The following is a 10,720-nucleotide window of genomic DNA, read 5'->3' as shown; positions in this document are numbered from 1 at the left end:
GATTGTACCTTCCCTGCAATGCGACACCTGGTGCAAGGTGGAGAGGTTCAGGAGTGAGCAGTTTGCCCTTCACATGAACGGACAGAGCTCAGCCAGCGGCGTCCCTTCACTGAGATCCTGGCTGCCGAGGTCCACACTGTCCATGTATCCAGGCTAGTTTCAGATGGAGACTGAGAGGGCAAATAGGCAGGTGTAAGGATGCAATCCTCAAATCTTTGGCTTCAAATAATCCATCCCAAACTGCTACCCGAGCCCCCCAGTATCAAAAAGGAAACATGTTATAGACCCAGAAAAATGTGTTTCCCAAAAGGCCTAGGTTTGCCCTCATAGTCATCAGTATCTAAAACAGAAGTAGCAGTACACTTAAAATCTTAAACTTCTATGTATTTAGGGACCAAAGGCATTTTCATCAGAAAGAAAAGGGATTTAATAATGAAACCACAGAGAGATAAATTGTTTTCAAGCCCCTGATAAGAGAGGGGAGAAATGTCAACCTCATGGGAGTTGCAGAATCAGCAGTTAGGATTTTTGGATGCCAACACTGGGGGAGAAGAGACTCCAGCCTGTACCCTCCCCGCCCACCCTCCGCGGTATGCCTGGTTAGGAGGCGAGTCCTGCAGGCGCGGTGGCCCCTGGGCTGGCCGGAGCGGCAGGGTGAGTGCAGGGGTCCCTGAACAGAACAGTTTACCCTCCCTCCCCAGAGACACCTGGCAATGTCTGGAGGGTGGGCTAGTGGCCGGTGGCCAGGGACGCTGCTAAACACACTGCAATGCCCAGGACAAAGCCCACCACAGGGAGCGATTCAGCCCAGAATGTCAGCAGTGCTGAGGGTGAGAAACCTATGCATGTGGCAGTGCTGGCCTCCAGGAGGAGCTCAGGAGACAGCCCAACCCCCTTCCTGCCCACAAGGGGGCGATGGTCCTCTCCTGTAGCTTGCTCCGATTTAAGGGCCTTTTGCTGTCCGCTGCTGGTGAGTGACCCGGTGCCCTGGCTTTAGGAGTCGGGGCCTGAGGGCCTCGTTAGCTCCCCGAATTCTGTGCACTCAGAGTGCAGTTCACCCCCGCGCTCCCCACTGTTGTAGAGCAGGGTCTGCAAAGCCAGGAGGGGGGATTGCTGGATTTGGCGCTAGCAGGCTTGGTCTTGGCGTCACTGGTAATGCACAGGGTGGTATCTGGGGTAGAAAGAGACGAATCAGGCCGATTAGCAGCGAGGTGGCGGCTGCGGTGCGGAGCGCCCCTGAGTCGCGAGGCTCCGGGACCTGCTGGTCAGCAGCAGAGGCGTGACCAAGACGCAGCCTCACACCGTGCCCCGTGGCCTGGGCCTTTCGGAGCTGCCCTCTTCAGAAGGCTCTCCCAGGCGCAGACCACCCCATCCCCAAGCCCCAGCACGCTGGCCACTCCGCACTGGACATCGAGGGGTCGTGCGGGGTGTGGTGTCCACGCCAGACTGAAGTTCAGGTCAGAGGGGCTCAGCCTGAGGCTGTAAGGAGATGGATGGGTCAGTAGGTTAGTGGCGGTATCTCTTGGGAGGGAATCACAGGGAATTTTTACTTCTCAGTTAGCTTCTGCATTTTAAAAACTTCTGCCATGAGTATGCATTTCTGTAACCAAAACCTTATTAGAGTGGAAGCTTAGCGAGGCAGGTTTGCAAAAGGACCCTGCCTGACTCTTGACCCGCCTGTGTGCCTAAATGCGCATGCAGCTGGGGCTTGGTCAGCCGTGGTGACCTCCTGAAGCTATTTACAACCTGTAAGCGGTGTGTGCTCCTCCACGGGATATCTCAGTTCTCTGACTCTCAGGTTCTTCTTCTGTGGAGAAAAAGGGCAGATATGTTCTACAAATGTCCACAGTTCCCCGTGGAGAAGGTACCTCTGGGCATGAACATGTGCTGGAGTGGCATGATGCTGGGGTCTGCCCCTCACAGCTCAATCTCAAAGACTCCAAGCAGAGCTGCCTATTTTATATTTTTCTTCCCTTCTGAAGACATTGGCTGGCACTTGGCCTTGGTCCAGGGTGTACGCCTTCTTCAACCTGTTGACTGCAGAGTCCTCACATTGCTTTGGGCTTGGTCCAAGTCTGTGCTTGAGTGGAGGACGGGGCTTTGAGAGGGTCCACACACCCCTTCTTCGCAGCCACGCACCTTCTTTTCCTTGCCAAGCTCTCCCTTCTCCTACTGTGACAACGAAGCAGCTGCTTCAACCTCTTCTGTAACCTGGGCTCTCCCATCTGTCTTCAGTTTTTCCCATGCTCATAGCTGGTTAGAAACTTGCGGAGGGGTGTTTTTCAGACGAACTTGAGTAACTTGCCCTCGTAGATTAGTTAAGAGTCTGTAGGTCTCGAAGGGATTTGTGGAAAAGACCCAGCAGAGTCTGCGAGAACCCGAGGCGGCTGTGGCTGGAGCCAGGTGAGCCACAGGTTAGGGGAGTCTGGGCCTCATCCTCTGTGAGGGTGGATGCTCTACTGCTGTCCTCTGCCTCGGGCCCTCATCTGTGAAATGGGGGAACAGTGAGGACTGCCCTCCCGAGGTCGTCATGAGGCTTAATGTGTGAATGCACCGACCACTCAGAGCAGCCCTCACTGCAGGGAGCAGTGTGTGTGTGTGTGTGTGTGTGTGTGTGTGTGTGTGTGTGTGTGTGTGTGTGTGTGTGTGTGTGTGTGTGTGTGTGTGTGTGTGATTGTAGCCACCGGGCTTCGCTTTTCTCCACCAGCTCCTTCTTCACGGGGAAGCAAGGAGAGGCATGGGAGGGAGGGAAGGAGAATACTAGAAAAAAGAGGCAGAGGGAGGTCCCTGGGGAAGGGTTTCTGCCACTCATGCATGGGTGGCCTGGGGTCCAAACTTGGGGTTTTACACCAGGGCGTGTGAGCAAGGGGCGGCGGCCAGGGGCAGAGCATTTGCAGACCGCGCGCAGGTCTGGACAGAGCAGGAAGACGCCAAGGCTCTGCCTCCTCCCAGCTGTCAAGGCCCGAGGCAACAGGTCATCCCTTCTGAGTCCCTGAGAAATTGGGAGGTGCTAGTGCAAGGGCACAAAGTTTCAGTTATGCCATATGAAAACAGGTTCTGGAGTTCTGTTGTATAATATGGTGCCTGTAGTTAACAATACTGTATTGTGTGCTTAAAATTTACTGAGGATGGCTCCTATCTTAAGCGTTCTTACCATACACACAAAGAATGATGATAATAGGAATAATAATAAATAAAGGAAAGAATATGTCGGGAGGACACCTTTGGAGTGACACATATGTTTACAGTGTAGATTGTGGTGATGGTTTCATGGGTGTAATCTGTCTCCATACTCACAAAGTTGCATGTATTAATCATGTGCAGCTTTCTGTATGTCAATGATACCTTCATAAAGTGGTTTAAAAAAATAAAATGGGGGGGAATATAGTCACTCCAAGTACTGAGCACGTTGCCTGTCACAGTAAATAAGTAAATAAATGTAATTATGGTTTAACCTTAGCTCAGGACTGAGAGTGGGTCCCACAGGTACTTGGCAGGTGGTGTCTGTGGCCAGCTCCTCCACCCTGGCTCAGCACTGCTTCTGTGAAGCACAAGGGCTCCCCAAACACAGAGACCAGCTCCAGGTGCAGCTCCTGACAAAGAAGGTGGGCTGGTCGCAGACACCTTGTTTTGGTTACTTGCTATTCCTTCCCCCACATGCCCTTTCATTGTCCTGGTCCTTAACCTTTAACTCCTGTAAGAAGCTGGGTTTGCAGATTTCTGAAGACATTTTGCAGTGTGCAGACCTGTTTCACCTTTGTTCCCCATCCTTGGGTCTGGAGATAAAGGCGGGAAGACAGTACTCTATGAAAGGAACAATCATAAACCTCAGGTATGCTCACCCTCAGGTGCCTCAGACTTCAAAGAAATGGCAAACTAGGCATCTCATTTTATACATGGCCCTCTTTAAGTACACTTGTATGTACATGAAATGAAATTGTACTGAAGTAAATCTTATTGCTGAACGTTTGCTTTCCGGAAGACACTTTGGTGTAAAAGTTCCTAAGAAAATTTGTTTTTTTAAAGGACCAAAAGTGGGGTGAATGTTTCATGGGTAAAGACCTTTTTCGTAACGAGTGAAGGTGAAATGAGCAGACTGTGCGACTCAGATTCCAGCTGCATCCCTGTCACTGCCCTCGGGAGTGTGCCGGAAGGACCCCAGAGAGCTGGCCCGCTGGGATGAGCTTGTAGCCTTGGGGCCCCAAACTGGAAGGATGGTCAGCATTCCTGGTGCTCTGGGTTCAGCAAGACCTGACTGAGGTGGGTGGGAGGTGAGTGGGAACACAGCTTTGCCCAGAGCTATCTCGTTGGCCTGTGCTAGAGGGGGAACAGAAGGTCAGAGCAGGCCTGGGTGAACCCAAGGTGCTGGCTGAATGTAATTTTTTTGTTTTTTTTTTAATAAAGGGACTCTCTTTTCTGGTTGTTGGCTGAGTATGTAATGTCCGCTCTGGGTCATCTAAGGGCCGAGACCAAGTACTCTGTTCCTGCTGTGACCCGTGCTTCTGCTACCACGTGCTGCACAAGGTAGGTACCTCAGAGTCCTAGCTGAACAGCTCATAGAGAGACAGGTCTCAGCCTTGCTTCTCCACCTGCATCTCACAGAGGTGGAAAGTAGGAACTGCAGCCTGGCAAGCCACGGACCCAGGCAATCCTAAAACTGCAAAGCCACCTGTGTTGATTCCAACCAGCTTTTAGTAAGTAAATCCGTGACTCTTGTAAGAAGAGATTTCAGAAGATGTGTACCTTCTACAGAATTCACATTTAGTGAGGGGCGTGTGAAAAGGTATACACAATTTTAATCTTTTTATTTTACTAATAGCGTATCTTAATGATTGAAAAATAGAAATTCCTGTAAATAAAAAGAAAACCAGAAAGTACTCATATTTTACACACCTAGTGTTCACGATCTAATGGGCCTGCTTCGCCTTCCCCTCTCTCTTCTATCTGAGCCTGCACGATGGACGGGACTCACCTGGTACAAGTGACGCGGGGTCGAGCTGGACTGTTGGTTTTCTGCTCCGCCTCTGCTTCCTCTCCGCATCCTGGACTCTAAAGAAGATGAATGAAATGTCTGCTCTGGTTGCTGGCTGTTTCATCGCCAACTTAACCTCAGTCTGTGGTTGTGGAGGACCTCAGAAGTCAGGAAGGTCCCCTGACGCCAACCTGGGGAGGGTGGGGCTGGACCCAGGTTCCAGCCCAGCCCTGACACGCAGTGCGCTCAGTGGGACATGTTGGCACGCATGCAAGGCTGTAGCGCTGCCAGCCCCCATATGCTGCCTTCTTGAGGGCTGGCGGTGCCCTTCAGGACTGGCTGCATCCTTTGTCCCATTTGAGTGGGCAGTAGTAGATAATAAAATCTCAGAATATCCCTTGATCCCTGACCATCCAGGCAGGCATCTGTGGTCCTCCAGCTCAGGCCTGCCTGGGCCCTGTCAAGCCCCTGTGGCCAATCACTGAGCTGACCTTGCTGCTGGGCAATTGAACAGCTACCTGGGCAACGTAGACGGCCCCTTGGGATGTTTCAGTTCCCTACATCCATGTGATTGAGAAAAGGGCCTCCTCCCTAATAGCCTCTCAGCCTTCCGAGAGGAAGTAACCCTCCAGACATTGAGTGTGGCCCTGGCCACAACCAGCATACAGCAGACCGTGGCCCTGCCATCCTCTGGCCTTCGGGTTGTTGAAAACCTTTGACATTCATACTCATTAAAAATCAAAGGTATGGGAGCAAGTGGCTTCCCAGCTGGTGTTTTCACTCTGAGGCCACGTGGTCTCCAGGAGCCACGTGCATCCCGGGCCCAGTCCCTGCAGCCTCCGGAAAGCCAGCCAACTGTGGATTCCATGGTATAGAATCATCCTTGAGACACTGCTCCGTTGAGTAACAGTTTCCTTACCACCTACCATTTGGTTTCTGTTCTCTGTAAAGGAGAGAGCAGAGACTGGAAAATGAGCAAATGTGTTCTGTGGAGATGGGTGATTAATATAGTCAGAGGGCAGGTGTGACTCCTGGGCTCCCACCTCCCAGGGACACAAATGAAGTCTGTGTGCCTTTTGAGGTACACTGGCAATCAGGGCCAGCCTCTGATGTGAGGCACCGATGCCCAAAGCAAGAGTCTTGAGTTTACCACCAACAGCAAAGTTGCTATTTTAGCAAGTGGAAGAGCTTCCTGCCATCAAGGGAGGACAGCAAGAGCCCTGGATGGGTGACCACAGTCACTGACCTTAACTGAACCTCTTCTTTTCTGTTAAAATGGACATTGAGTGGGTGTCGCCTGGAGTTTCTGGAAGCCCTGGATGCAGTGAGAGAGAGTGTTCCTGTGAATGGGGCCACCCAAAGGCATTTAGCAGGACAAAGGATTGGAGGGAGACCAGATCACACTGCAAGAGAGTGAGCCACCAGAACTGCCAGGTCCAAATCCACTCTTAAACCTGTCTCTTGCAGTTATTAATTTATTTCTATCATTTAAAAATAATGTTTTATTTTACTTTAGTAAGTGTGTCCAGTCCATTGGAATCAAAAAAGTCATAGCTGATACATCAGAACGGATAATCCCTGAGACTCCCTTGGGTGCCCTACTGGATGGGGCATGGCTGGGAGAGATGAAGACACTGAGCAGGGTCCGAACTTAGGGGAACTGCCAGACTGCTGTGTCTCTGTTCCTTCCCTGTCCCAGGAGAGCGAAATCCCGGAACAATGAAAGGACAAGCAAAATGGGGAAGAGGTCTTTTGGTGGCTTAACTGTTGTGTTTGTATTTTCCTTTGTTATGTTCCATTTTGTTAATGTGTGTTTTTACTGGGAAGTTACCCATTTCCTCTAGATTTCTAGTGTGATGCAATAGGTTTCTCATTCTAGTTTTCAACTGAATTGTCACTTATTAACTGACATCCAAATTTCATTTGGGTTTCCTTCATTCTAAATTTTTGTCTTCCAGGATGCCATCCAGTGTATCACGTGACATTTAGTCATCATGTCTGTTTAGGCTCTTTTGGGCTTTCACAGTTTCTCAGACTGTCCTTGTTTCTATGACCTTGACATTGGTGAGGAGTACTGGTCAGATATTTTGTTGACTGTCCCGCATTGGAATTTACTTGGTGTTTGTCTCAGGATTAGGCTTGAGTTATGGGTTTTGAGTAAGCAGATCACAGAGGTAAAGTGCTTTCTCATCACTTTATATCAAGGGAACAGGCTCTCAAGGCAACTTATCACTGTTACTATTAACTTTGGTCACCTGGCTGAGGTAGTTTTTCAGATTTCCCCACAATGAAGTTAAGTTTTTCCCATTTCCGTGCTGTGTGTCTTCTTTAGGAGGAAGCTACTTTGGGAACCAGCACTTATGGAGACAGGAGTTATCTCCACCTCCACAATCCATGGATGGCTGAGTGTCCACATGAATTATTTGGACTTCTGCATAGGAGATTTCTATTCAACCTTATTGATGAAAACAAACAAAACAAAACCCTATGCAGTTACTTATTTTTACCAGCATGGACACCTGTGGACAGTTTTTTTTGTTTGTTTTTCTTTGTTTTTTTAACTTTTTGTTATAATCCAGCAGTCCAGATTTTGTTGCTAAGTTCATTCCTACTTTGGCTATTGAGAGCTCTTTCCATTGGCTCCTGTTTTCTTTTGACATCATTCCACCCTGTGGATTTTTTTTTCTTGATACTTCCTTATTTTCTGATATAAGATTCAAGATTGTCCTGGCTCATATATTTACTGTGTCAGTCCTAGTGCCAGCCATTATTTCAAAGAGCTCTGGTTTTTTTTACTAGAGAATGTTATGAAAAAGTTACATATAGGAGCTAAAAGTGCTCAGCTGATAATGCAAGGAAATATATGCATGTATTCCCACCTCTGTGTATTGTTGGATCTCAGGGAGGGGTGCTCCACAATGGCATATCAATTATTTTGAATTACAGTTCCTTAATAAATGGCTGGTGCAAGAGGGACACTCTGACTCTCTATCTCCTTGAAAGCAGGAAGTAAGTCTCTCATGTGAAAGGTGCAAAAGCCTATGTGAACAACCCTTGGTACTTCTTTAATTTACTGCCCCAAGCCCAAACTCTGTTTAGATTCTTCACCAATTGAGTATCCCAAGCCTAAGTTTCTTTGGCCTGTAAATTCCCCATAACTTTATTCTGTGATGAAATTAAGCCTCACTTTCTGTTATAGTTGGGGAGGGATCTGTAAAGCACCTTGGTTTTTAAAGCAAAAGTTTGTTACTGGAACAAAGTGTACCCCCAAAATAGTCTGATGCTCAAGATGTCTGTGTTCCCTTCATGTGATAGTTCAGGGCAGGTGGGGGTCGGGGCCCGGGCTCTGTCCTCCTTGTTTCTCTTCCCGGCTTTCAGGTGGAGGGCTCCAACCAGCAGGGGATGGGGGGACCATATGGCACCATGCCCTCCATCCTAGGACACAGGCTGGGCAAGGCCCTCACCACCTCCAGCACTTCCATTTGGAGCTGCAGTGGGTGGGAAAGCTGGGAGGTGCAGGCTGGCTGTGAACAGGAAAAAGGGACGTGGGCTCTGGTGGACAGTTGGGCGGCTCTGCTGTGGCAGGGTCACCTGGAAGCTGGCGCACAGCCTCTGGTCCTGTGAAACATGAGTACACATCAGCATGCAGTCTCTGATGCTTTGTGGTTCTGGAAATCCTATAGGAGGTGGTTCAGAGCAGATTAAGGTAATGCTCTCAGTGGAGGTGGTGAAGCCAAAGGTCTGCCCTTCAGACTGAAGGTGCTAATGTGGGTGTATATACAGGACAAAACCATCTCGTGTGAATGTAGATCAGGCTCGTTTAAGATCAGTGCAGCCGTGGGGCTTCCCTGGTGGTGTAGTGGTTGATAATCTGCCTGCTGATGCAGGGCACACAGGTTCGAGACGTGGTCCGGGAAAATCCCACATGCCGCAGAGCAGCTATGCCCGTGTGCTACAACTACTGAGCCCCCACGCCTAGAGCCCGTGCTCCACAACAAGAGAAGCCACCACAATGAGAAGCCCGTGCACCGCAGTGAAGAGAAGCCCCCCTCGCCGCAACTAGAGAAATCCCGTGTGCAGCAACGAAGACCCAACACAGCCAAAAATAAATAAATAAATAAAATTTTAAAAAATCTTATAAAAGGAAAAAGAAAAAGATCAGTGCAGTCGTGTTATGCCTAAAATCTCATATCTTGTGCCTTTCCTCGGGGACAGCTTCCTCAGTTCTTGAGGCTACTGTAACTCACATACAGGGGAATGGAGAGTGGGCTATCTAGTGTGAGACCTTCTTTACCCTGTGTGTGAGTCTGCTTGGGGCTGCCATAACAAACACCACAGACCGGGGAGCTTGAACAACAGACCTACCTCCTAGTCCTGCATGCCGTCTGAGATCAAGGTGTCTGCAGGCTGGTTTTTTCTTGAAGCTTCTCTCCTTGGTGTGTAGACAGCCATCTTCTCTTCACATGATCTTCTGTGTCCTAATCTTCTGGTAGGACATCAGTCTTACTGGATTAGGATCCACCCTAGTGACCTCATTTTACCTTGATCACCTCTTTAAAAACCCCATCTCCAAATACAGCCACATCCTGGGGTCCTGGGGGTTAGGGATTCAGCATGTGAATTTTCGGGGGCACAACTGAGCCCACAGCATCCTGCTTAGGAACTAACATGTGCCTCAGTCCTTCCTTCCCTCAAGTCCCATGGGGAACATGCGATAGCTCAGGGAGAGGCCACTCGTGCAGTGTTTGTGTCCCAGTTGGGGAGCCCTTCTCTGCTCTCTTTGATCAGGCAGCAGCAGTACCAGCCCCATCCTGAGGTGAGCAGTTCTGGGGTTTGGTGCCATCTCGCCTGGCCTGCTGAGGTGCTCAGTATCAGGGAACCAAGAGCCAGCAGCCTCGTGGGGATGCCGGGGACTCTCAGGGCCTTGGCAGATGTCTCTCCCAGCAGATACTCTAGCGAAAGTGGGGAAACATTTGGGGATTACATGTGGGAGAGAGTCACAGTCTCGTTTATGCTTCAGAAAGACCACGTTGGGGTGGGATGTGAGACGCACCGTGGGGGCAGGGAGATTTGTCAGGGCCTGATGGAGGAACCAGGCACTAGATCGGGCTTGGGCCAGGGCTGTGGGTGTAGAGGGGAATTAGTGTGAATTTGGAGGAGGGGGTCGCAGGGTATGAGATCAGCTGGTGCACAATTCTCTGGTTGGTTGATGGTGAGGTAACAGGGTGGTGAACAGTATCAATTCTTAGGTGCCAGTAGGTCTGGGGGCTCTTGATCATCAAGTACAGTAGTTAATGTCTTCCATCTGGTAGAAGTCTGTAAAACAACTCAGGAAGCGTGCATCAGATGCTGTTATCCAGGTACTTCAGAGAGGAGCTACAGCAGAGGATATGGGGGGGTGGGTCTGTCCTGGGAAGGCCCCGTAGGGTCCTGCTCTGTTACACCCCGTGCCTGGGCTCAGCAACCTGGGAAGGTGGGGCTGCTCCTGGGTGTGGGGAGCTGCAGGATCCCGGTCCTCTGAGGGCCCTGTTAGCCCCCAAGGTGAGATGGGGGTGCAGTGACTGGACAGAGGCGTCTGGCCTGGGAGAGGGGTCCGGGCTGGAAATGTCACGGGACTCATAGCAGGGAGGCAGAGGAAAGACCAGGCTGGGGAAGGTGGGTTACAGCAGACTCCACGGATGTGTCTGTGGGCCTGACAGAAGCAACTCAGAGCCAGAAGAAGTGGCCGTCAGGAGCTCAGCTTCATTC

General features: G+C 50.2%; 1 long non-coding RNA gene across 1 annotated transcript; it reads left to right on the top strand.

Moving 5' to 3' along the window:
- Positions 1-654: 654 nt before the first annotated feature.
- Positions 655-7,889, top strand: LOC132355603 (uncharacterized). The gene is made up of 4 exons (XR_009499663.1): positions 655-3,832; positions 4,027-4,260; positions 4,405-4,524; positions 4,950-7,889. It is a non-coding gene; the product is annotated as an uncharacterized LOC132355603 (long non-coding RNA).
- The last annotated feature ends 2,831 nt before the right edge of the window (positions 7,890-10,720 follow it).

The sequence above is a fragment of the Balaenoptera ricei genome, chromosome 20 (assembly GCF_028023285.1).
Source record: "Balaenoptera ricei isolate mBalRic1 chromosome 20, mBalRic1.hap2, whole genome shotgun sequence".
Classification (NCBI taxonomy): Eukaryota; Metazoa; Chordata; class Mammalia; order Artiodactyla; family Balaenopteridae; genus Balaenoptera; species Balaenoptera ricei.
The sequence above is the reverse complement of the archived record's forward strand: the minus strand, read 5'-3'. Positions and strand labels throughout refer to the sequence as shown.